We start from the raw sequence: 27,704 nt of genomic DNA, 5'->3' as shown, positions 1-27,704 counted from the left end.
ACTAATATTTGATTGGGTGATGAGAAAAGAGCAAGTAAAAAATCAGAGCAGCAAGTTTCATTCAAGCAACTGTAAGCAGGGTTCCAGGAACATAAAGTTTGATGAGAACAATCATGATAGATACAGAGGGCAAGATAGCTAGGAGCTGGGTAAAAAGGGACCTTTTATAATATAGTAAAGAGATAACAAATTGCCAAATTTATGGAATGTAAATTAAGTCATTTGGAAGTATATTTACTTTTCAGGTCACTGGAAGAACATTGAATGGATGTAGCTGTAGTATTAAAGAGAATGCATTAATGGCCTGAAAGACTAATTTGGTCTTCTGTGGCATCTAGATAAGGTAATCTACTTCTGGTAGCACAGACTGATTCAAAATTAAAGAGACTGTTAAGCACTCTGAATTAATTGGCTTCAATTTTATATTTGAATATAGATTTGAATTTCACTATTGAAATGCAGTCCCTGCTCATTATCCCCTGGGCAGGAAATCTAAGTGCAAATGTGCTAAACTGGCAGAGATAGCTATTGTCCATGTAATGCATAATTAATGATAAATTGTATAAATGTATATGTTCCTAAAAGATTAGGAAGTTCCAAAACAAGACAGGATTGTGCACTGGCAAGTTTGTTTCACTTATTTCTTTATTACTTTTTTCTTTTAATAAAGGAAAAAATACAGAGTAAACTGCTCCTTCTTTCTCTTTAAAGTTATACTGAAAGCATACTTTTAGTCATTAGAAATGCTGATGTTATTTGCTTCCTCCTTTGGGTAATGAATGCAGAGCTTAAAGGTTACTGAATAGTGTAAAATAAGAATGCTTAGTATAATAAGTACCAAGAATCGGTTGGTATAACAAATCAGAATAGTCTATTATACATGAATTTTTTCCTATTTATCTCCCAGAAAATTTTGTAACCTCAAATGGTTTATGATCAGCACACTTAGAGTACTTATAATAATATATCAATTATTGAACCTGATAGTTGATCTCTAAAGTATAGCTCAGGGATCAGCTAATAGCATAATATATAATAGAATTTATAAATATCTGCACACCTATATAATGTGATTTATAAATATAATATTTATAATGATTTATAAATATTATATAAATACTAATTTATATAAATTTATAAATACATTTGTATTATATTTATACCATGTTTTATGTACACATGTCCTTAGCAGAAACTCATAAAAATTCTGAGATTTCTATACTGCAGATTCATCAACATCATGATGTCTTACGGACTTTTTCTACCTTCTATGTTATAAGATTATTTAATAGTGGTATTTCTCATTTTTGACAGTTTATAGAGCAAAGGGTAAGAATCAACTGCTTATAAAACTCGATACAAATTAATTCAATTTCAACCTTACTCCTATGCATGTTGAATCATACAGCTTCTTGCCAGAAGTCTGGTTTATGTGTATGTATGTTTTTTTTTTTTTTTTAATTAATTTATTTATTTATGGCTGTGTTGGGTCTTCGTTTCTGTGCGAGGGCTTTCTCCAGTTGCGGCAAGCGGGGGCCACTCTTCATCGCGGTGCGCGGGCCTCTCACTATCGCGGCCTCTCTTGTTGCGGAGCACAGGCTCCAGACACGCAGGCTCAGTAACTGTGGCCCACGGGCCCATTTGCTCCGCGGCATGTGGGATCTTCCCAGACCAGGGCTCGAACCCGTGTCTCCCGCATTGGCAGGCAGACTCTCAACCACTGCGCCACCAGGGAAGCCCCTGTATGTTTGTTTTTATTGGAGCTTTTCTTTGCAAGTGATAGCAACCTGACTCAGAATACCTTAGGGAGAAATGAGATTGCATAGGCTCATGTAACCAAACTATGGCAAGGGCAGGGCTGCAGGTGTGTCTAAAACCAGAGATTTTAGTGTCTTAAAGAAATTCTGTGGTTAATAGTGTTGAGGTCATTTTCCAGTACTACCGAGACTTTCTTTTATTTAGGCAGGAAGCATTACCAGATACTCAAATATCTGAATGCTAACCATCTGATAGGAATATGATGTCTCTGGTCGAAAATGGGAATGGATATTGGAAGGAGAAATCATCAGAATTAGGTAAGGAAAGCAGAAGCTACCCTAGACAGTCAATATGGGAAGAAGTTTATTTTAGGGAGGTAGAGGTTTATAAAATCTTTGCAAGCCAAAACAGATTAGAAGGGTAACTTTCAGGACTACCAGAAGGGTCAGAATCACATAAAAGGTAGTATCTATGTTTTTCTGCTTCCTGCTTCCCCTAAGCAGAGTGGGTTCTTCTCCGGAAGTTGTCCAGAAATTGCTGGCAAAAACCTACTTATGGACGCTCCTAACACCAGTGCATGTCTGAGCCATTAGAAGTCTTCTACAGCATACCGAAGAAGTTCTGGTTTCTCAGATTATTTTCCGGTGTTGCTGGCATTTCATTAAGCAACCAAGCAAATTGTGAGTGCTATTCTGTGTTCAAGCGTATAGGTTAAATTGAGAATCTCTAGAACGTATACTCAAAACTAGTAAATTTGGACAATCCAAAATTATATTCTTCCTCCTTGATCTAATATCCTTAGAATCCATCCTTTGGCATACTCCAAATGTTTCCATCTGTATATATTGGAAAAAGTTTGCAATTTGTCTGGTATTTACGTACCTTCTCCTGGGACAGACTTTAATTTGTCTTCCTGGGTTGCTAGGATATGACACTAAATATAGATCTATAAGTATTTAGAGTAGGTGGCTCTATGGGTCCTGAGAGGAATCAGCTTTCCTTACAAGCCAACTCACTCAAATGGGATCATTATTGGGTCTTCAGAAAGTGGAAGCAGTGGCAGAAAGTATGCTTATCATGGCAAGATAGGCTCAGTGGAATCTTGGATTGCAAATGTGTTTGTGTTATTAAGAGTACGAGCAAATATCACTGTTTCAATTCTCAGGGAACTCTTCCCCTAATCAATCTCTTGACATTAAGGATAGACATCTGATAAGGCTGTGAATTCATCCTACGTTATAATTCAGTAAACCACAGGATCATTTTTTTTTTTTTTTCTGATTTTCAGTAAAACTGATCTGTACCTATGAAGAAAGATATTATTTCAGGGCAGTAGTAGGAAATCTCTGGTTGTTGGCTATACCTTTACCTGAGAATTTAAACCCTCTACTTATGATTTTCTGTAAGTTCTTCATTACAGTATGACTTAGCCATCCTATATCTATAATCTGTATACTCATTATTTCCACTATAATGTTTTATTGCAACAGTGACATGGTCGTTTAAATTCCATTTTAATTACCACATTCAAACAATAACGATGTAAATTTGTAAATGTAAGCACATACCAGAATCTTTGCATATACTGGCATGAGATCATTACTTGCTTTCAAATCTAACTAGATCAGAAAACCAATTCCAGATTCTCATATTTGGGGTTGTTTCTTTAGAATCACTGCAGGTAATGAATGTTGATTTGGTTAGGTTTAGTTTGGAAACTGAAGTCGCTCTAGGTATTTAAAATGAAATTACATTTAGTACAGAGAATTAGAAACTTGCATAACACTTTGAAGCCTGAGGGAGCAAACATCAGCAAGGCCATTTACAAAAAAATCTGGGTGTGTTGAAATGACAAAAAATTTGTTACCAATAGTCCTAGCTTCCATCAACAAAGAAAATACCCCAAACTTTCTTTGAAAAAAATCCCTAAACCCACCCACATTCATAGCTGCCAACTTTTATTTTTCTTTCATCCTTCACAAATCATCCCAGTGCCTCTCATGGTGAAATTTATTTGGGACTCTACTCACAGAAGAGTCTGGGAAACGTAGCTTCCTTGACTCCTTTGGGAGTCAGGGATGATCTAAGAAAGATAAGGATAGTTCTGAATATTAACAAACTATCTGGAGTATCAGGTATGTCCATAAAAACAACACCAGAAATCATTATTGATGACAAAATATTGAAAGTCTGCTTTTAGTTCAACAATGACACAAGGATTCGCACTATCACCATTCCTGCTCAACAATTTACTAAAGTGCTAGCTAAAGCAAAGCAAGATAAAATACATCAAAATAAAGGAAGAAACAAAAGCATGCTGTTAATACACTATAATATTGTCTATATAAATAATTCCAAAGAACCTATAGCTAAATTCTTAAAATTATTTTGCATCCTTAGCAAGGTAGGAGGTAAAATATAAATCCACAAAGATTGATTGGAGTTCCTTATACTCATAAAAAAGTAGTTTATAGGTATAATTCAAAGATACTATTCACAGGACCATCAAAATATAAAGTAGACAGAAAAAAACTAACAGAAAGATTTAAAATATTTATAAAAAATTTATAAATTTATTGAAAGATATTTTAAAAACCTCTAAATAAATTTAAAATGACTAAATATAATATTCATGCCTTGTTAAAAGTGTCAATTCTTTCCAAGTCTTAATGGAAATATTTAGGAGTCTTAGTTAATTCTAAGATTTAAATAGAAAAGAAAAGTGTCAAGAATAGCTAAGACCCTTCTGAAGAGGAATAAGGTTAGGTGACTTTCTGACCTGATATCAAGAATTATTGTAAAGTTGTAGTAATTCAGATGGTGTAGTAAGAGTAATTGCACCATGCAACTAAATAGAGAATCCAGAAAAACACCCAGGCAATATGGAAATGATTTATGAGAGGTCTGGCAGTGCAGAGTAGTAAGAAATAAAATGAGAAGAATGAAGCTGGGCCAACTGGCTCTCCAAAAGGATAAAAGTGAAATTAGACTCTGTGGTCAGCAGAATTCTAAAATGCCTCTAAGATTCTCACCGGTGCACATACTCTGCATAATCTCCCTTTGTGAAGTGTAGGCTGAACCTGTGAATTCGGTGGGATATCACTCCCTAATTAATATTACACCACGTGGCAAAAGGGCTTGTGCATATGTAATGAATATCCCTAGTGAGCTGATTTTGAGTTAATCCAGAGACAGATTTTCTTGAGTGGGCACAGCCTATTCAGGTGATCTCTTAAAGAAACAAGAAACAGTAGCAGACACTCTCCCGCGGGCTTGATGAAGTAAGGAGCTATGCTGAGAGCAGTCCGTAACCTACAGCTAGCAAGAAAACTTGAACCTCAGTTATACAGCCACCAGGAAATGACTTTTGCCAACAACCAGTGAGTTTGGCAAAGATACCGAGCTCCGAATGATAATATAGCCCAGCTAACACCTTGAAATCACCTTGTGAGCCCTGATTAGACAACCCAGCTACGCCACATCTGGATTTTGACATATAGAAACTGTGAGATAATTAATGAGGATTGTTTTAAGCCACTAATTTTGTGGCAATTTATTACACACCAATAGAAAATTAATACTGATCCTTACTTCCATCATAAACAACATCAATTCTAGTTGGATTAAAGACTTACATATGAAAGAAAAAAAAAGCATAAAACTTTTATAAAAATGCATGGTTAAAAAAGCCTTTATAACACCAAAGTAGAGGAGTATTTCTTTAAAATATACAAAAAGCACAGACAAAATGAAATAATTTATGTTGAGTACATTAAAATCAAAAATATTTTTTCTAAAGATACAATAAAGAGAATGAAAAACAACCCAAAAAACTAAGAGTTTTATAAATACCTAAAATTGACAAAGGATTAGTATCCGGAAGTTATAATAAGCTGTTATGAATCAGCAAGAAAAATACAAATAGTACAATAGGGAAAGAGGTAAAAGAGATGAATAAGCACTACACAAAAGAAGATATCCAGATGGCTAATAACCATAAGAAAAGATGCTCAGATTCATTAACAACAAGGAATATACAAACAAAATAAAAATGAACTACCAACACACAAACTCCAGATTTTGGGAGGAAGTAAAAAAAAAATTCCACCAGAAATAAGGGTTGGCAAAGATACGGAGCAAGTTGAACACAAATACTGTTGGTTCGAGTATAAATTGGTAAAGCCCCTTTGGGAACAAAACAAAACAAAATGTGGTTTTTCCTAGTGTTGAAGAAGCACATGCCCTATGACCCAGTGATTCCGTTTCAATTTAAATACCATAGAGAACCTCTCACACTGTGCATGGCAAGACAAAAGTAAGATGTCGAGACTGTGTTGTGATGCTTTATTTCTTACATAAATTTTGTAAATATTGTTTTGTATCTACTCAATATTTCATAAAGATATTCTTAAAAATTCTTGGAGATTGTCTTTTGTTGTGTTTTCTTCAGACCAATCACAGTTGTCAGAAAAAAAGATGAGTTTCATTTGAAATTAGATTAGAAACAATATTTTCGAAACTAGTGGGTGTTGTTTGTTCTTAAAGTCCAGGATCAAGACAAAAAAAAAAAAAGAAACTACCTTTGCTTTACAATAAAATCTGAAATGTTAAAAGTGAAAGTTAAAGAAAAGTAAAACAATTGTGATCCACACTATATAATGATACACACTATATATGCCAAATTATAATGATCTGCACTATATATGTCAAATTAGTCTAATTAATCAGTATGCCTGACTGAAACTCTTGGCTGATGGTGAGACTGAATAGTTTCTCAGCAGGAAAAATGCCGTGAGCAGTTGTTAGTGTAAACTATGGCGGTAGTAGGATAGAATGGTGAGCAAAGTGTTTTACATATTTGTTAGTATCTTATTTATATACTTGCTTAAAATAATCCAAAATTTTTACTGAAAGCATTCTACCAGCTAATGATAAAGTGAAAACCTACATAATTGCAAAATTCATAGTGTTCTTAAAAATAAACCAATTACGCAGAAGAAATACAACACTTCTTAGATAATCATTCTAGAAATATACTTCTTAGATAATCATTCTCCTGAAATCCTCATAGGTGTGTACAATTTTATATATTGTACTATTGTTTTTTAAATAGTAGGTGTAACAGGGAGTTGCACAGGGTTGTCTTACACTGATACTCAATATAAGCTGAAGGTATCAGTCTAAAAGCAAACTAATAAAAGTGATTTTTGCCTTCAAACGATACCAGAGGTTCAGGTGCCATCTTTCTGCTGATTATAGTTTGAATCAGAAATAAAATTAGATTAGATGAAAGAAAAACAGGTGTACTTCAAATGGTTTTCTCCAAATATTGTTTTTATCATTTCACAATTTTATGGATTTGAAATGTATTTTATGAGCACTGACAATTTATCTCAGAGATATTTGAAAGGGAGTGGGGATTAGTTTAATATTTTCTTGTGAGGACTGAGGAGTCCCTGGTCTTTTACCTCATCAAGGAAATAAACTGGTGGCACAGATGTAATTGGGAAAAAATTATACTTAAACATTGTTTTGATTGTACTCCAGTGAGCTAATGTATGAGTAATGGAGGGCCCAGAAGTCTAATTCACAGAGGGTTTTTTTCCCTTAAAAATGCACATTTCATGGCTGTAAGCAATGTCAGTTTACCATATAACCATAGATACTGTTCAAGAAAGTCACTGAGAACCCAGAGCCGTTCCTGAGTCCTCCTCTGCCCATTCAGTTTTCTTTGTCTCTGTCTCAAGAAGATTCTTCACTTTAAGAAACCATTATCAGCACTGCAGAAAGTAAAAAGAAAAGGATTCAAGGCAAAAGGCAGGTAGCGCCTGTAAGGTCTTTCCCTATTTATCAAAAATCTCCTATGGCTTTCCTAGAAGCCCCATTTAGTATACTTCTGCTTACTTTTTTGTTATTATGAATGGACTTTATTTTTCAGAACAGTTTTAGATATACAGAAAAAATGAGCAAACAGTACAGACTTCTAACATATTACTTCACATATAGTTTCCCTCTATTATTAACATTTTATGGTGGTTTGCTACAGTTAATGATTTGATATTGATACATTATTACTAGCTAATGTCCATAGTTTACTTAAATTTCCTTAGTTTTGCTGTAAGGTCCTTTTTTTCTGTTCCAGAATCCCATTTATGATACCATAGTGCATTTAGCAGTTATGTTTTCCTAGGTTTTTCTTGCCTGTGACAGTGTCTTTGTTTTTGGTGACTTTAGAAGTTTTGAGGATTATTGGTCAGACATACTGTAGGATTGGAATTTTTCTGATGTCTTTCCTCACTATTAGGCTGCAGGGTTATGGGCTTTGGGGATTACAGAGTTGAGGTGCCATTTTCGTCACGTGTTTTATGACTATTGATGTTGACCTGGATCACCTGGCTGAGTAGCGTTTATCAGGTTTCTCCACAATGAAGTTACTGTCATTTTCCCTCTTTCTATTCTATGCTCTGGAAGGAAGACACTACACACAGCCCATACTTAAGGAGTAGTGAGTTATTAATGTATTTAATCATTTATTCATATCGGCATGGCCTTATAAACAATTATTTTATACTTATAGTCCAAGTTGTCTTATAACCCAATGGTATTTACTTTGTTTTGTTGCTCAGATCATTCCAGCTTGGGCCACAGGGAGCTCTTTCAGATGACTTTTCATTTGGCTTTTGTATCATTTTGACAAGCCTCTATCAATTTTTTTTTTTATAACTATATTTTTCTTCCCTCTCTTTGTTTGCCAAGTGCTATTTAAATTTATTTATTTATTTTTATTTATGGCTGTGTTGGGTCTTCGTTTCTGTGTGAGGGCTTTCTCTAGTTGTGGCAAGCGGGGGCCACTCTTCTTCGCGGTGTGCGGGCCTCTCACTATCACGGCCTCTCTTGTTGCAGAGCACGGGCTCCAGACGCGCAAGCCTCTATCAGTTTTTTAACACTGTTTGTTTTCTGGTATCACGTGATGCTCCAGGCTCCTATTATATATTTCTTGCCCCTCTCTTAGAATCAGCCATTTCTCCAAAGAGCCTTGGTCCCTTTTATTAGAGAACGATATTAGAAACCAAGATCTGAGTGCTAGGTGTTCTGTTGACACTGGGGTATTATTTTTTTTAGGTCTACTCACTTGCCTGAGCAAGATAATATGTGTGCATATTAATATTTGTATATACAGATAGCTGTCTATATATTTTATATGTCACCATTTGCATCTATATTAAGCAAAACATGAGCTCTTACTGATGTCTGCAACTTTAATTTATTACCGTATGACTCATGCTAGCCTCTTCCACTTGCTTACCTGCACGTTTCCACCCCGACAGTGAGAACCTGGCTCCTGTCACCTGCCATTTATTTATTTTACTGTTCGATTCTACCACGCATGTAGAGCAGTACCAAAATTGTTTAACCATCCCCCAGGGTAAACACACTTTATCAACTAGAATACAATGCTTATGTGCAATTCTTTTTATCTATAGTCTACAGATTCTGTTCACTTTAAAAGTTACTCAGGTTATCACCTTATTCTCTGTCCCTTTCAGTGAGGTTTTTCTCAAACATTTGTAATATAGGTAGATTATTCTGTCATAGTCTGCGTTCTTTCCTTGGAGTCCCCAATCTCCTAAACGATCTTTAAAAATGTGCATTCTTTTTTTTTTTTTAGAAATTCACGTTCTTTTATTTATTTATTTATTTATTTATTTATGACTGTGTTGAGTCTTCGTTTCTGTGCGAGGGCTTTCTCTAGTTGCGGCAAGTGGGGACCACTCTTCATCGCGGTGCGCGGGCCGCTCACCATCGTGGCCTCTCTTGTTGCGGAGCACAGGCTCCAGACGCGCAGGCTCAGTAATTGTGGCTCACGGGCCCAGTTGCTCCGTGGCATGTGGGATCTTCCCAGACCAGGGCTCGAACCCGTGTCCCCTGCATTGGCAGGCAGATTCTCAACCACTGCACCACCAGGGAAGCCCCTAAAAATGTGCATTCTTGAGAGTTCACTTTTTCTGTTGTAGACTTCTACAGGTTTTGACAAACGCAAAATATCACGTATCTACCATTTCATTATCATACAGAATATCTTAACTGCCATAAAAAATCCTCTGTGTATTCACTCCTCCTATCATCCTGAAACCTTGGCAAATAATGATATTTTTGTGGTTTCTAGTGATTTGCCTTTTTCAGGATGTTATATAATTGCAATTATACAGTATGTAGCCTTTTCAGACTGGCTTCTTTCACTTAGCAATATGCATTTAAAATTCCTCTATGTCGGGCTTCCCTGGTGGCGCAGTGCTTGAGAATCTGCCTGCTAATGCAGGGGACACGGGTTCGAGCCCTGGTCTGGGAAGATCCCACATGCTGTGGAGCAACTGGGCCCGTGAGCCACAACTACTGAGCCTGCGCGTCTGGAGCCTGTGCTCCGCAACAAGAGAGGCCGCGACAGTGAGAGGCCCGCGCACCGCGAAGAAGAGTGGCCCCCGCTTGCCGCAACTAGAGAAAGCCCTCGCACAGAGACGAAGACCCAACACAGCCATAAATTAATTAATTAATTAATTAATTAAAAAAAAAAAAAGTTAGTTTGTGAACTAGGTTCCCACTTCTCCATTCTTAAAAAAAAAAAAAAAAAAATTCCTCTATGTCTTTGTGTGGCTTGATAGCTCATTTTTTTATTACTAAAAAAATTCCATTGTACATATGTACCACAGCTTGCTTATCCAACTACCTATTGAATAACACCATGGTTGCTTTTAATGACTATAAATAAAGCTTCTATAAATAATTTTGTGGAAGTTTTTGTGTAGATATAGTTTTCAACTCAATTGGGTAAATACCTAGCAGTATGATTATTAGTTCATATGATAAGACTATGTTTAGCTTATGCCAAACTATCTTCCAAAGTGTACCATTTTGTATTCCTACCAGCAATAAATGAAACTGCCTCATCATATATGAATGCAGTTCTGATGTTTGCTTTGTCTCTTCAGATTGTGTTTTGTCTTGCCTTTTAGCATGCTTTGTCATTTTTTGTTGAAAGATGATCATGCAATGGCAAGTGAGGTAAACAGGCATTTAATGTGCGATTTATGCTAATCTGGCTAGGTGCTGGCTGTGTTTAGTGTTTACTGTAGCTGTAGATACCAGAGGCTTAAGTTTCCTCAGGTGTCCTTTTTTGTTTTTGTTTTATTGAACCTTGCTGTCTTTGGTTTTCCCTCACTACTCCTTAAGTAGAGTCTGTGACTTGCATCTCTTTTAATTGTAGTCCTGTGTTACATTGGAGCCCTGTTGATGTAGTGGCAAAGTGTGGAGAGAGGAAGCATTCTATAATATTGTGATTAAATCTGTCTTTTAGTAGGCCTGAGACCCTGAGCTCTGACTTTAGAAGTGTTTCTTAGTGTTCCTCCTCCTGTTAGGTAAGACTAACAGGAAGAGGAACAGGTAATTAGAAGAACCTGAATTCGGCTAATTGCCCTTTCCCCACGTTGCAAAAAGTCTCTGGTAAACTGGTTTCCTTTAGAGAACAGGTTTTTTTTACAGGAAATGCTATGGAAAATTTTCAAAATGGTTACTTTGCTCCTCTTCCTGCTAGAAACAGGAGGGGATTTTTCTCAAATCTTTACCATGACAACGTGATGGGTTTCCTGGAAGTAAAACACATGAATATGTGGGGTCCTTCTTAAGACGGGGTGCCCAGGAGTTTTCACGCTCAAGTTTGTCCATACTCAACCTCCAGCCATTCTCCAACATTACTATTTAAGTGTTCTTACCCGTTTATGCCTTTAGTGGCTTCTGCTTCAGGTAAGCTTATTGTGGCTGCAATTTTCTGTATTTGCCTATTCTTCAGATTTGGGGGCTGACAGTTTTCCATGTACTCTCAGTTCTCTAATGGATTTAAGAGAAGTCAGTGATTATTAGTTTCTTCAGATTTTTTGTTGTTGTAAATTTGGGAATAATGACTTCCAAGCTGAAACCAGAAGTCTTCTGCCTACTTTTCTTTGGTAGAATCATGCCATTATTGCTACCCTGTCCACACACTGCTACTCCTAGTAGTGCATATTGTCAAAATTAGAGGTCTGTTAGTAAATGATGAAGGAAGAGTGAACATTGGGTAGGCACTAGTAGCAGTAGTTACGTTTACTAAAAGTAAAATAACTTCAGAGAGAAAGTTTTTATTCTGTTAAATTATGTTGTCTTCTAAAGAGAAAGGTCTTTAAAGCTGGTTCATAATTTGAAATATTTGAGTTTAATTCAATTTTATAAAATTATATATTCCCTAGTGGTTCAAATCTTATTTATGACATTTACAATCCTTGTAAATATTATTTGAATTGAAGGTTCTGATAAGTTTTGCTGAAAAAAATATCTGATGTTATTTATCATTGTATCTGATATATTTATCACTGAAAACAGGAGAATGATTATATATATAAAATATTAATAAGAATGATGGATAGTTGGCAAAACATCAATGAACTTCATATCCAACTTTATTTATTAGTATGCATTTTCAAATCCATACTATAAATGAATCAGCCACACCTGGTTAGCCTCACATCCATTGCCTTTTAATCTGGTGAGGTTTCAGTTTATTCTGCTTTATCCAACTACCTTATTAACCTTGCCATATCTTTTTTTCTTATATAACAGAGGAAACTACAGATAAGTAGAATTAAAGTTTAGCCTAAAGCTTAAGGTTGGCAACTGCATGCTTTTTAAAACAATATATTTATCCATATCTTCCTATTCAGAAAGTAGAAAGCTAAATCTAGAGTTACTGCTTTGAATCAGTCTGAGAACGTTTCAGCTTGTAATGGAAGAGAGTCAGCAGATTTGAAAGCTCTTTCTGCATTGGATTCTGAGTGTTTACATGTATAAACACTTTCAATTATTATACAAAGTACACGAAACAGATACTGCTATTTAAAAATGAGGGAAGAAAAATGATATGTAACTTGGCTATGTTTATATAACTACTAAGTGACAGGATTCAAACTCAAATTTTTTACTTCCAGAGTCCCTTCTTTTAAATTCTGTACAGTAACTCCCCTACATACGAACGAGTTCTGTTCCAAGAGCACGTACGTAAGTCCAATTTGTTTGTAAGTCCAACAAAGTTAGCCTAGGTACCCAACTAACACAATCGGCTATATAATACTGTACCATAATAGGTTTATAATACTTTTCACACAAATAATACATAAAAAACAAACAAACACAAGAAATAAAACATTTTTAATCTTACAGTATAGTACCTTGGAAAGTACAGTAGTACAGTACAACAGCTGGCATACAGGGGCTGACATCGGGTGAACAGGCAAGAAGAGTTACTGACTGGAGGAGGGAGAGGAGGTGGGAGATGGTACAGCTAAAGGATTGCCAGCAATAAGAGTCAGAGGGCAAGCTACAATTTCACTCACGCTGACATTGATGGCACAGGTTCCGGTTCCTTGCTGGATTCAATTCTGTCTTTCCTTTTGAAAAAACAATCCAGTGATGTCTGGTTAGTAGCTCATTTTTTGTCATCATAGATGACAGGGTAGCACTGGATTACATTCTGAACGGCTGCTGCAAACTTCGTGTACTGTTTTACATTCAGGTCCTGTGCCTCAAAAACTAACAATGCCTCCTCTTGCCATTTCCTGTGTCATGAATCTCTTTGATTCTTCAGTTACTTCTTCCTCTTGTCTCTCTTCGTCCTTTCTCTGGGCATGTTCGCCATCTTCGAAAGTTTGTAACTTGAAGGTTCATGTGTAGGGGACTTACTGTACTCTCAGTAAGAGAGTACTTTTCATTCCACTTTCCTTGTAGAATTTTCCTCCCAATTTACTGCATTTTATGCTTGAAAGTTATTTATTTATTGTCCTATTTGTCTTTAATAAAATATGTGTAAAAGTGACATTTTATCTTATATTTTATTTTCTATGACATTGAAGATATAAGTATTCAAATATTCACTGGATATTTTACTTCTTTTTATTAAGTAAATTTTCACTGAAATATAAAATACATGTATAAATAGTCACAAATAATAAATATATATTAGCAGCATTTTCACAATGTAAAATTATGTTCACAGATCAATAAATAGAAAAAGACCAGCAATCGAGAAATCTCCCTCTCCCTCTTATTCACTGCTTCCCCTCGAAGTGACTATTATCCTGATTTCTAACATTATAGAGATTAGCTTTGCCTACTTTTGAACTTCATGTAAGTGAATCTTACGTTAAGTGCTTATTTCTGTGGCTTCTTTTCCTCAATACGCGCTTGTGAGAAACTTCCACATTGTTGCATGTAGCAGTGGGTCATTCATTCTTATTGCTATTTAGTGTTCAATTATGTGACTATAACATGTTTTTTTTTATTTCTCTCTACTTCTGCATCTACTTAGTCCTCTAAGGTTCCCAACTGAGATGATGAGGTGTCTACCAAGGGTGCATCTCCTTGGTGAGGTCTTGAACTTTAATTTTTGTCTTCTCAGCACTGAAAACTGCAGAAAATGCCTATTTGACCACCAGGAACTTTCTGTCTAGCTTCTTATATTCTGCCCTGTGCAGTTCAAGGATTTGGCAATTGCCTTAAGGACAAAACCAGTATAATGTTAGGTTTACTTTCCTGTGCCACATTCTCACAGGAATATATCAGGTAACTCCCTCTCTCCCAAGTTCTGACTGTTTTTGTACTCATAACCCTTGCTTTGTTTCCTGCGGCCCCATGAAATCAACAGAATATCTCCTGGCTCCTCTGCCTTTAGTAGTAGTATTTCCTACTTGGACTATCTCTCAAGATATATACCAAGAATTATCAAATGGCCTGAGGGATGAAGAGTCTGCAGAATTTGCTCCTTTATCTGTAGTTCCCTTTCTCTTTAGGATACTGGCTTCTTGAGTACTGTTTCTTCTGGGAATTCTCTGTTGCCTTCTAACGATTTTGTTGTGGTGGTGGTTGCTATTTGTCTGTTTTTTATATATTATCTGGCTATTTCCATATTTCTCCATGGTAGATTTGACTGTTGCAATTATTTTATCATAGCCCTGTAGAAAAGTCTACCATCATTTTAAGGAGACTCTTTTTGTTAAAGCATAACATACAAATAGAAAATTGCACAAATACAAATGGACAGATCCAAGAATTTTCAAAAGTAAATGTATGCATATAACTAGCACCCAGATAAAAGTAGTAAATTAATACCCTTGTGCCTGTTCACAGCCAATCCCCACAACTATCCAAGAATATCTACTATACTAGCTTCATAGATTAGTTTTCCTTATTGTTGACCTTCATACATAAGAAATCAGCGTGGACTTTTGGCAATCTTACTTTGCTTAACATTTTGTTTTTCAGTCAATCATTTTTTTAAATCATGTTGAGGTCTATTTTTGTTAATTGGTGAATTGATTTATTTTCAAATGTTAAACCATCTCTGAATTCCTAGAATAAAATTTGGTTATGACAATTGGCTGCAATATATTATCTGGATTTGATATTCTGATATTTTGTAAGAATTTTTGTATATGTTAATAAGGGTTATTTATTGCATTTAGGCTTAATGTAATTATTTCATATTTTTTGGTATAAACCAAAAATACATTTTACTACATTTTACTATGTGTTTTCTATGCGAACCACCTGTATTATACCTTTTTATCAGTCTTTACTTGACTATTTTGATCAATCTAGTGTATTTATCATTGAATTTTATCATTTATTAACATGTATAATATAGTTATTTATTATTTCCTTATTTTTTAATGGCTACCATAGGACTTACATGTATCTTTGATTTATTACAGTTTAATACAGTGAACACTTATATCTCTCCCCTAATAACTTTAATAAAGTTAAGACTTTAAAACAATTTATTCCCATTCATGTACCTCACTGTTGCCTTTTGTTTTACTGTTTCATGCATTTAAATTTTAATTTATATATATTTGAAACCCCATAGACAGTATCATTTTGAGCCCTCCTTCCCTCTCTCTCTCCCTCTCTGTCTCTCCGTCTCTCTCTCTCTCTCCCCCTCTCGCTCTCGCACACACATACACTCCCACATGTCTACCTCTTCTGTTCTTCATAACTTCCTTTTCTTTTCCTTATTTCCATCTGAAATGATCATTCTGCATGAAGAATATTCTTTGATTTCCTTTAGATCAAATTTAGGTTGGTAATAATTTTTGAGCACATTCAAGATGTCTTTATGTTGGGAAGCCACCTGTCTATTTTATTCTATTGCTGCTCTGGTGAAGGTAATGTATCTTTATTCCTTAGTTACTTTTAAGATTTTCTCTGTCGTGGGGGTTCAGCCATTTTACTAAATAAACTAGGTTTGGCTTTCTTTGTGGTTTTTTTTTTTCTCCTTAGAGTTTTCAGAGCATCTTGAAATATATTTTGATATATTTTGTGAACTCTGTCAAATTTTCTCTCCTCTTTCTCTGAAACTCCATATAAATATGAAATCTTTTCATTGGGTAGTATATGACTCTTGCTCTTTTTTTCCTTCTGTGCTTTAGTTTGTATATTTTCTCTTGGCTTGATAGTTCACCAATTCTGTCTCCTGCCATTGTCTAATTTCTTATTATGTCAATTAATTATTTATTTCTGTTATTGAATTTTTCAGTTTTAGATTTCCTATTTAACTCTTCCTTCAGTTCCATTTTTTTTGGTAAAGTTCTCCAGGTTTAACAAACTTTTTCTCCATCTTATACTATTTCTTTAAAATTTTAATCATGATATTTGTCTTTGTGATTATACTCCAATATCTGAATCACATATAAATCTTCTATTTTCTTGATTTTCAGTTATATTTTCCCATATCTTGTCCATTCTAATACTTGTTGATTAAATTATGGACATGGTAGATAAAAATTTTAGGTGTTCCACATGGTATACTTCTCCTTCAAATACAGTTCACCCTTTCCTCTATTAGGGAGATAGAATGGCGATCTTTACCTTATTAATTCAATCAGAAACAGCTGAGTCAAACTCTTCTGCACATTTGGTATTACTCCATCTACTTCTGTTTCCCTCCTGTCCTTAGAGAAAAATATCTAAGTGTGTTATTGAGATGCCAGTCCTCATGGGTATACATTCTATTGCTATGTCCTGAACTGAAATTTTTTTCTGTTTAACACATCAAGATATTCAAAGAAGTTTTTGTATTGCCTTTCTATCTCTTCTACTCATGTGGCCTCCAAAGTTTTCAATGTGTTGAGTAGAAAACTTGTTTCATTTAAGCTCAGTTCTCTGGTCATTTTTTTCTCATCAGGATCTTGATATCCCTAGCTTCTAATTTTTTTCCCTCAACTCCTGAAAAACTACAAAATTTCTCCTGATTTCTCTATCCCCTAGAAGTGTTCCTTTGTCTCGAAAATGCCAAGGTTCTAAACTTCTTGTCCTACATTTAGTAAGAGAAAATATCAAAGGGAAAATGCAGCTGCCAAATGTCAGCTCATCTCTTCACAGTTACTACTTCTCTGGGATTTTGCTCTTCTATTTCTGATTGCTTCATTAGTTATCTGGTAACTTTATTTTTTTTTTTTATTTTTTAACATCTTTATTGGAGTATAATTGCTTTACAGTGTTGTGTTAGTTTCTGCTGTATAACAAAGTGAATCAGCTATATGTATACATATATCCCCATATCCCTTCCCTCTTGTGTCTCCCTCCCACTATCTGGTAACTTTAAATAAATGTTTATTACTATTGTGGTTGTTATTTAATATATTTTTTTCTCGTTATTAGATGGAGCATTGGTTTTCTGTACAGTACTTTATCATACTCCAAAGTGCACATCTACTTTCATTTTTATTAGATAATTTTGATGGGTATAAATTTATATGTTCAAAGTCATTTTCTTTAAGCAATTTAAAGATATTTTAATATTTGCAAGTACCTATTGTTCCTTTTGAAAATCAGCTGTCATTCTAATTTTTACTTGCTAAATAATAAGGTAAACATTCTTTGTTTCTCTGCCTCCTTTCAAAGAATTTTCTCAAAAGTGGAACCCAGTCATTTCTGCTTGTATCAAATTGGTCATAACTGGGGGCACAGCCACACCAATTGGTAAAAGAGACCAAGAAATATGTTTTTTCAGCTGATTTTATTGCATGCCTCTTCTTATTGCACACAGTGAGAATGGAAATTTGACATAGATATTTATTTCTCATTCAAAATATAATCATTTTGAGGAGACTGCTATAATATATCTTATGTTTATGTTAGGAAAGATATGTTAAATGAATTATTTTAAAGGTAAAATTCTACAAATTTAAGTAATTTTTCTGCAAGGAAATAATCTACAGTGTGTAATACATCTATAGCATGTAGCATATCTATAGCATCTATCTACTTACATCTATCTATTAACTATGTATCTATTTGTCTATGAAGATGAGAAGCAGACAGAAGAGCTATGATAATCTTATAGTTTTTCTGTACGTATGCCAATGTTGTGGCAGTTGTGGGGTGGAGATGGAGTGCAGTAGATGTTACTAAGATGTAATGGCAGATATGACCTACAACAGTGTTTCTAGAGAGTGGCATGGACATATATACACTACCAAATGTAAAATAGATAGTGGGAAGCAGCCACATAGCACTGGGAGATCAGCTTGGTGCTTTGGGACCACCTAGAGGAGGTGGGATAGGGAGGGTGGGAGGGAGATGCAAGAGGGAGGAGATATGGGGATGTGTGTATATGTATAGCTGATTCACTTTGTTGTAAAGCAGAAACTAACACACCACTGTGAAGCAATTATACTACAATAAAGATGTTAAAAAAAAAGAAATGAATTATATCCAAACACACAAAAAAGAATAAATTTGCAATAAACATTTATATACAGAAAAAAAAATATTGGTGGTGAAGGACATTTGTGTAAAGATCACTAATCACTTGCAGGCCAACATTTTGTAAAATAAACTAAAAATAAATTACAACGAAATAAACTGACAAACAGACACGAAGATGTAATCCCAATTTGATTATTAGATTCAACTGACATAAATTATTGTGTTAAATTGCTGTGAGAATTTCTAAATATTGTCTCTGTTTCTGTACATATCTCATCCCAGAGTGCTAGCAGTTTGTAGACCACACTTTCAGTTGCACTGATCTAGAGGTTGTGAAGAATGAAACAGAAAGGGATACACTCCTTTTTGGCTATTACTTTTGCATTAATATGAATATAATTTTGTATTAGTATTTTTATAGTATTGGTATTGGATTTATAGTTTGAACAACTGCATGGGTGTTTTTTTTTTTTAAAGAAATTCACGTTCTTTTATTTATTTATTTATGACTGTGTTGAGTCTTCGTTTCTGTGCGAGGGCTTTCTCTAGTTGCGGCAAGTGGGGACCACTCTTCATCGCGGTGCGCGGGCCTCTCACCATCGCGGCCTCTCTTGTTGCGGAGCACAGGCTCCAGACGCGCAGGCTCAGTAATTGTGGCTCACGGGCCCAGTTGCTCCGTGGCATGTGGGATCTTCCCAGACCAGAGCTTGAACCCGTGTCCCCTGCATTGGCAGGTAGATTCTCAACCACTGCGCCACCAGGGAAGCCCTGCATGGGTGTTTTTAAAGGATACATTTATATTGAGAAAGCTTAAAAAGAATTATTTTGACAGGCAACAAAACACACTGAGATTTGTGTGTAGCATGTTAACTTTGAAATTTCTTTGAACATTCACGATTGATATTTCACATAGACACTAACACCTGCAATCTTTCCAGAATACTTAAAGTTGAAATTACATGAGATATTATTTCTGCCATTAATAGTCTCTTAGTATACTTTTTCCTTTAGGATTCTTACCTATAGTGTATATCATATGACTAGATATATCTTTCCAGTCATATATCATATGACTGGAAAGATCATTGTGTTTTCTTTCTGCTTGAATGTTATCTTGTATTGAAATTATATTTTCAAGCTCTTGCTTCACTTTCTTCCAGAATCCATTATGGCTGTTCCATACCAAATTTTCATTTGCTCTTTTATAACAATACTTTTAATTTTTCTGTCTTTATCTGAATGATTTTGTAGTTCTTAGTTATCCCTGTTATAAAATTGCATCCTGCTCAGCAATTAAAGAGCACTTAAAATTTATAAATTCCTATCCGTCTACAGTTCTGGAAAATATTCTTGTTTTATTTCCTTCATTAATTTCCCCACCAACCTCTCTATGAAACTTCTTTTAGATTAATATTAGAAATGCTAACTATATTCCATGCATTTTAATTTTCATCCATCCTTTTTTCTTTGTGATAGAATTGAACTTCTTTGTATGGTCTTCTGGTTCTCTAACCCTTCTGTAATGTTTACTTAGCACTTCAACCTATATATTGCTTTTATTTATATATCATTGATCAAATGTTTTCTTTTAAAAAATCTGTATTTGTATGAGTTTTTGCCTACAACTATTCTGAATTTTCTGTCAGAATAATAACTGTATCCTGCTGGATATATGTATTCTGCTGGATATATATATCCTTCTTGTTGAATTTGTTGCCCTACTATTTTGGTATTTTTTAGTTTTCTGGTCACATTTTATTTGAGAGAACCTCTTTGCCTACCAGTTTTTTTTAATGATAAGCTACCTCAGTAAATAGCAACCAGCCATCTTGCTTCTCCTACTCCATGGTCAACACTTATTTAATTTGCTGATAGATATTACTGTCAAACTCAAGTGTGTTGGGCAAGTAGGGGGATACACTAATCGTAGTGTTGATTGAATCCCAAAGCAGTTATCCTTGGAAATGTCACAGGAACTCCTCCAATTACTTGTATCAGCAATACTAGAATTAAATACTATATACTTTTCTTTACAATTCATACTTAGTCTTAAATATAATGCTCACCATTAGCCTTTATCTTGATTTCTCTCCAATCATTTGGTTGCCTAAAGCTTGTACACTAATAAATTCTTCAGGAAAGACTCATGGGAACACTATTTCCTGACTTCTTTCATATTGATAACTCTTTTCTGTAGCTTTTACTTTTGAAAATCTGTTGGCAGATAAAATATTCTTAGTTCATATTTTCTTTCCTTGGGGATCTTAGCTATTTTGATCCACATTCTTCTGGCCTAAAGAACTGAGGTTGAAAAGTAATGAAAATTTGTTTTTGTCTAATCCCCTACTCTGTTCTTTAACTTCATATTTTTACTTGTTTGCCTCAAGGTTTTATTTATTTATTTAACTTTTATTGATTTTTTTTTTGAGAGTATGTTTCAGTGTTGGTAATTCTGGATTTATTTTCTCAGGAACATGATATGCCCATCCAGTATGTCATTTCAATTGGTTTTGCTACTCAAGGACATTTTCTTGAGTTACAGTTTTTAGCACTTTTCCCTTTATTCTTACTTTGCTTTTCTTCCTTAAAGACTCCTATTATGTATATGATGGATCTTGTTTGTTTGCCGTCTAATTCTTCACTTTCCTTTGAATTTTTTAAAAGTTTCTTCCTTCCTTTATTTTTTAAAGTTTTTATTAAACTATAATAAATATATAGAATAGAAAACATAAATGTGAAGCTAGTTAAATTGTCATAAACTGAACATACCCATGTAACAACATGTGGGTGAAAAAACAGAACATTAGCAACACACTGGAAAACTTTTCCTGTCCCTTGTCAGTCTCTACTGCCCACCTGGTTAACCATAATTATGACTTTTAACAGCTTATTTCAAGTGTGTCTCCTTTTTTGTTCTACAAAGATGTAATTTCTATGTGAACACTGAGGCAATTTCCCTTTTAAGAGTTTTAAAATGTAAAATTTCAAATTATTATATCTTGGCATGTCTACATCTTCATTCTATTTTTACTATTTATATTTTCTTTTTGATATGCTTTTTTTTACTTGAAATATTACTTTTATTGAAGTAAACTATAAAAAGTCTACATTTTTAAAGAGATTGTAAGATAAAGTAAATGATAAAATGTGTATCACTTAAATTACTCTAGTCATTTCAACTTGTACTGACCACAAAGAAGATTTTTTTCTAATATGGACTAAAGTTAATGGTTATTCCTCCTAACAATGTTGTTTTATAAAACACAGCTTACTGTATGTGTGAGGTTGAAATGCTTACAGAATTATGTCAAACTATTCAATTTGACTTAAATTGGATCTCTTGTAGCCATGAAACTTATTGGAAGATTCAATTAATGAAGCTCTATTATTATCATGTTAATCTATTAGGTAAGATATGAATTTATAATATCAACTAGGAAACTTCTCTATTCTTAGCAGTAAACAGCAATTACTATAAAACCAGTGGCAAAAAATAAAATTTGTTTCTTTCTCTTTTTTCCAACAATATTTAATATAACACTTTTCTCTGACCTTGTGAGTTATTGTATGTGAAAATATTTTGTAAACTGTAAATATGTATATAAATATTAAATGTTATTATAGCTACATTTTAAGTATAGCTGATTATAAGTTGATTTAATGCAAATAAGCTAAATCAATGTAGCCGGTGTGCATCTCTATGTAACAATTTTCCTTAATTGGAAAAATTAAGATTTCCAAGTATAATTTCCCTATATGTAAAACATTCAATACCAAATTAGCATCTGTTGAAACAGTTGTCTGATCAAAATTCTATTGCCTCTCTGTGGCATCTAGTGAGAAATGAAACCTAGGCAGTATGTTGACAGTGCATATTCATTCAACAAATATTTTTGAACAGTTTTCCCATGCCAGAGAGTATATTTAAAATTCAAACATAAATAAGACATGATAACTTGCATTTTAGTTATGGAAGGATAATTGTGGACATGGAAGGAACAGTAATTACTATACTACTATGAGCATAGGTTAGGATTCTTACCTATAGTATATCACTTAATTCTTACAGTCACCTGTGATGAAAAGTTTATTTTATGTATTTTATAGATAAAAAAGTTGATGCTCAGATAATTTTTGTGGCCAACCAAAAGTTAAGCATACAGTAAGTCCAGGGACTGAAATTGGAATCTCTGCTTTTCTTACTTTAATGCCCAAGATCTTTCCATTATATACCATATGGCTTGTTAAATAAATTTAAATGTACTTATGTGATAGTGCTGTGTAAGTATATAATGAATCTCTAAGTGGGAGTCAGTTTTCTAAATTCAAAGATTGACATATAAATATCCATGCACTGGGACTCAGAAAATGTTAGTATCTTTAAAAAATTAATATGGCTATTATATCTTAATAAATCCTTAATTAAGTAGCTATCTTACAGCATATTATTCAATAGTCAAAACAGTAATTTTGTTTTTAGCTACATATTTATTTCCATTCTGTACTAAAACATGCTAGTGCATTTTTCAAGAACAATACTTTTTCTTATTTCTAGTTATACGTGAACAATTTATAGCCAAATCAAATAAATTCCAACTATTTCTAATGGCAATGTTAGGACTTGAAAAATGAGAATCACTTGTTAGATTAAAGTGAATTTATTTCAGATTCCATTTATTTGCGGTGGTCAGTAAATCTTTCAATTTACCTTAAGGGCTCAAGAAATTCATTCAAAATTTGTCTAAAGGGAAATTATACCCCTAGTGGGAAATGTTATTTATTTTATTTTATTTTATTTTATTTTATTTTATTTTATTTTATTTTATTTTATTTTATTTTAAGGGGGGAGAAACAGGAGGTATTTATATTACAAAATAACATTCAACTCAACAAGTTATAATATTTGTTTGGTAGAATAGGAAATCTTGGTATTTGTAACAGTTATCCAACAAACTGACAAATATAAGAAATAAAAGTTTAATTTTAAGAATAATTGTCCTAAGCAATGAATTACATTATAAATTATATATTTATTTTTCTGTTTCTAGAGATTTTATATTTAGCTTCAGAATTTGAAGAAATAGATATTGAAAGAATAAATCCAATTACCTTGATCCCACGACTTTCTTTCACAGCAGAATTAACAAACTTACCTAGGTGTTCACTGTAAGCTTTTTTTTTTTTTTTTTTTAAATAAATTCCCTCTGTTTGAAATACTAAGAGTGAATTCATTTTCCTGATTACTCTTTTTTTTTTCATTTTTTTTTTTTTTAATTTTATTTATTTATTTATTTATGGCTGTGTTGGGTCTTCGTTTCTGTGCGAGGGCTTTCTCTAGTTGCGGCAAGTGGGGGCCACTCTTCATCGCGGTGCGCGGGCCTCTCACTATCGCGGCCTCTCTTGTTGCGGAGCACAGGCTCCAGACGTGCAGGCTCAGTAGTTGTGGCTCACGGGCCCAGTTGCTCCGCGGCATGTGGGATCTTCCCAGACCAGGGCTCGAACCCGTGTCCCCTGCACTGGCAGGCAGATTCTCAACCACTGTGCCACAAGGGAAGCCCCACTGTAAGCATTTTTAAAGGATTAGTTCTTCGTTATATATTGTCTAGTAATTGTATTTTTTCTTCTTTTTTTAAAGAACTTTATTGAGTAATTCACATAAAATTTGCCCATTTAAAGTATTCAGTTTAGTGGTTTTTTTTTTTTCTTTACATCTTTATTGGAGTATAATTGCTTTACAGTGTTGTGTTAGTTTCTGCTGTAGAACAAAGTGAATCAGCTATATGTATATACATATATCCCCATATCCCCTCCCTCTTAAGCCTCCCTCCCACTCTCCCTGTCTCACCCGTCTAGGTCTTCACAAAGCATTGAGCTGATCTCCCTGTGCTATGCAGCAGCTTCCCACTAGCTATCCATTTTGGAAATGTTATTTTAGATGAGATCCTGCAGCAATCATGAGGTGTTATAGTTACAGAGATTAATTCTTCTCGAGAGATATCATTCCTAAAATATCTCTGGTGTATGTTTATGTTTCATGTAACATAAATTTATTAATTAATTCATTCATAACACCTTCTAAGTTATGATAAATATATGGTCATCTGAAATCCAAGATTAAGTCTAAAAAATTAAAAATAGAAAATAACTGGTACATTAAAATTTCTTCTAAGTTTAAAATTGTGGTAGAATAGAATGTCTGAACATCTGGACCCTTCTTGGTCCATTATCAGAGTCAGAACCATGAAGTACAAAGAAGTCTAGAGATATTTCATATTAATTTTGCCTCTCTGTAAAAGAAACATTTTATTTCTTAGATATCTTCAATTCTTAGGAGGAAAATGAGGATGTAAAAGGAAAGAAAAAATGTAAAACTGTATTTCTCAAAGGTAGTGTATGGATACCACTAAAAAATATCTGTTAATATATCCCTAGGGTTATTTAAATTATTTTTATTGTACTGTTTCTTAAATATGTACAAATAGAAACAATAAATTCTTACAACCATAAACGACAAACCAAACAGCAAATTTGTAAGCTAATACAATCAAGACTAGAAAATCAATAACATTTTAATCAAAAGGATTAACTTGTTGTGTGAGTTGACATTTTGTTGAAAAACTAAATTGTATTTCACAGTGTGACTTGTGTACTGATACTATTGCACAGGTACTTGTGAGTTTGGCATATCTATGTTGCCATGTAAAATATGATAAGTAATTTAGTCTACCATTTTCCTCTAGTTAAACTATTGGAAGACATTTATTCATATATAATATTCTGATATCATTCAGTTCTCACATAACAGTGATGGACATATGCACATTATTCTCTTTTGCCCTTATTAGCCTACTACAATTAAAGTGGTAAAGGCGCCAAGACAAATATAAATGAGAATATAATATTAAGCATTGAAACTGCATAGTAAGTAATGGTTATCATCCAAACCGTTTTAAAATTAAATTTAGATATTATAATAGTATATTATTATTATAATGAAAATCAAGAGTTACTGACTTATGTTAATGGGCATGGAGGGGTTGAGATGGCATATTGATCAGCTCATCAACCCAGACGGACTAGTGTATTACAAATGAACTCCAGAGACATCTTCCTCTTTAATCATCTTCGTGATATATCTCTAATCCTCAGTAATTAATTCTGTAAGTCTTTCTGGATTGATTGAAATGCTAATTACAGAATGTTTCTACAATCTTAAATCTGCAAACTCTTCAGGCATATCAATTGCATATATATTCTACCCTTGAAATCTCAATCCTTGTTCTAAAAGAAATTGCAGATATCAGTGCAATGGAGAAATTTCATTATACTTCCTAGGTAGTTTATTTTAATTTCCACTAGATGTATTCTTTATCGTAGCCTTTTATAGGTTATAAGTATTACAAATATCTTCTCCCAGTTTGTGGCTTATTTTTAATTTCTTTATGGTACCTTTTGAAAAAGAGAATTTGAAAAATGTCAGTGCAGTCATTTTGATCAATGTGGGCATGTATGTTTGAGTCTCATTTAATATATACCTCCCTACTCCATGGTGAAAAATATGTTTTACATTTTTAGCCAGATGAAATTTTGGTTTTCATACTTAAGTTCCTCATACATTTGTAATTCATTTTTATGTAAGATATGTTTTGAGCTGAAATGTGTTCCTCCAAATTCATAAGTTGAATCCATAACCCCCAGTACCTCAAATTTGACTGTATTTGGAGATAGGGTCTTTAAAGAGGTAATTAAGTTAAAAATGAGTTCATTAGGATGGGCCTTAATCCAGTATGATTAGTGTCCTATAAGAAGAGAAAATGTGAACAGAGACACCAGCGATGCACATGCAGCAGAGGAAAAAACATGTGAAAACACAAGGAGAAGGTGGCTTATCTGCAAACCGAGGAGAGAAACCTCAGGTGAAATCAAGCTGGCCAACACCTTGATTTTGGATTGTTATCTTCCAAAACTGAAAAAAGTAATTTCTGTTTTTTAAGCCACCCTGTCTCTGGCAATTTGCTGTGGTAGCCCTAGCAAACTAATACGCTATCACATTCCTGTTGGCCAAAAATATAACCAACCATTCCAGGGTCATTTTATAGTTTCTCCTTTTCCCACTGCTCTGTAGCATCACCTTTGTCCGTGTGTCAAGTTTCCATTTATATATGGCTCATTTTCTAGGACCTCTATTCTCTTCAGTCTATTTGTGTAGTCCTGTCCAATTCCACACATTATAATTACCACAGCTTGAAAATATAACTTGATAGAGCAAATATTCCTACTTCATCATCACCTTAATCAGTGTCACTCGCCATCAGTCTTTTTAATACAATTATTTGTCTGGATTCGTAGCAAGAGTTCTTAATCAGAGTAGAAGGCAAGGCAAACAACGCAGAAGTCTTCCAAGAACTATAGATAAAGGAAATGCCAGGAATGAACAAATAAGTTTGAAAAAGAAAAAAAGAGTAGTTGAAGTTCTAGAAGTTGAAAATATAAAATAAAAATGTATTGGATGGCTTAAATAAAAAAAAAAAAACAACACAGCTGAAAGGAGTGTTATAAGCTGGTAGATATACCTAAACAAATCAGTGTGCTGCACAGAGAGACAGAAAATATATACGTGAAATAGAAGGTAAGAACTATGTGAGAGAATGCAAAGGTTTGACATGTGTCAGCATAGAATCACAGAGGGAGAGAGAAAATGAAGAAGTTAATATTTGAAAGAAAATGGCTACAGTTTTACAAGACCGAAGAAAATAAAAATTCACAGATCCAGGATTTGTAACATATCACAAGCAGAAGAAACAGAAATCACTCTGAGTCCAAACACATCAAAGTAAAACTGTAGAACACAAAGGAAAAAAATAAAATATTTTATGCAGCCAGAAGAAAGGAGAGCCAGAAGAAATAATAATACCTTTATTCTGCCAATTGTTATGAAAAATTGATTATTAACCTACCTTTAAATTCTCAGAAATATTATCATCCAAGAAAAATTATGAATTAAAATTCCACCAAAAAAGCCTATGGTGGGCTTCCCTGGTGGCGCAGTGGTTGAGAATCTGCCTGCTAATGCAGGGGACACGGGTTCAAGCCCTGGTCTGGGAAGATCCCACATGCCACGGAGCAACTAGGCCCGTGAGCCACAACTACTGAGCCTG

At 34.1% G+C, this 27,704-nt stretch overlaps 1 long non-coding RNA gene across 1 annotated transcript in view; it reads right to left on the bottom strand.

Annotated features, from left to right (window-relative positions):
* Positions 1-21,602: 21,602 nt before the first annotated feature.
* Positions 21,603-27,704, bottom strand: part of LOC309667002 — a 31,066-nt gene continuing 24,964 nt past the window's right edge. The window contains exon 2 of the long non-coding RNA XR_014267465.1: positions 21,603-27,567. This is a non-coding gene — a long non-coding RNA (uncharacterized lncRNA). The remainder of the gene's footprint in view (positions 27,568-27,704) is intronic.

Source organism: Balaenoptera physalus, assembly GCF_965194825.1.
Source record: "Balaenoptera physalus genome assembly, chromosome: 9".
In the NCBI taxonomy this organism is placed as follows: domain Eukaryota; kingdom Metazoa; phylum Chordata; class Mammalia; order Artiodactyla; family Balaenopteridae; genus Balaenoptera; species Balaenoptera physalus.
The sequence above is the reverse complement of the archived record's forward strand: the minus strand, read 5'-3'. Positions and strand labels throughout refer to the sequence as shown.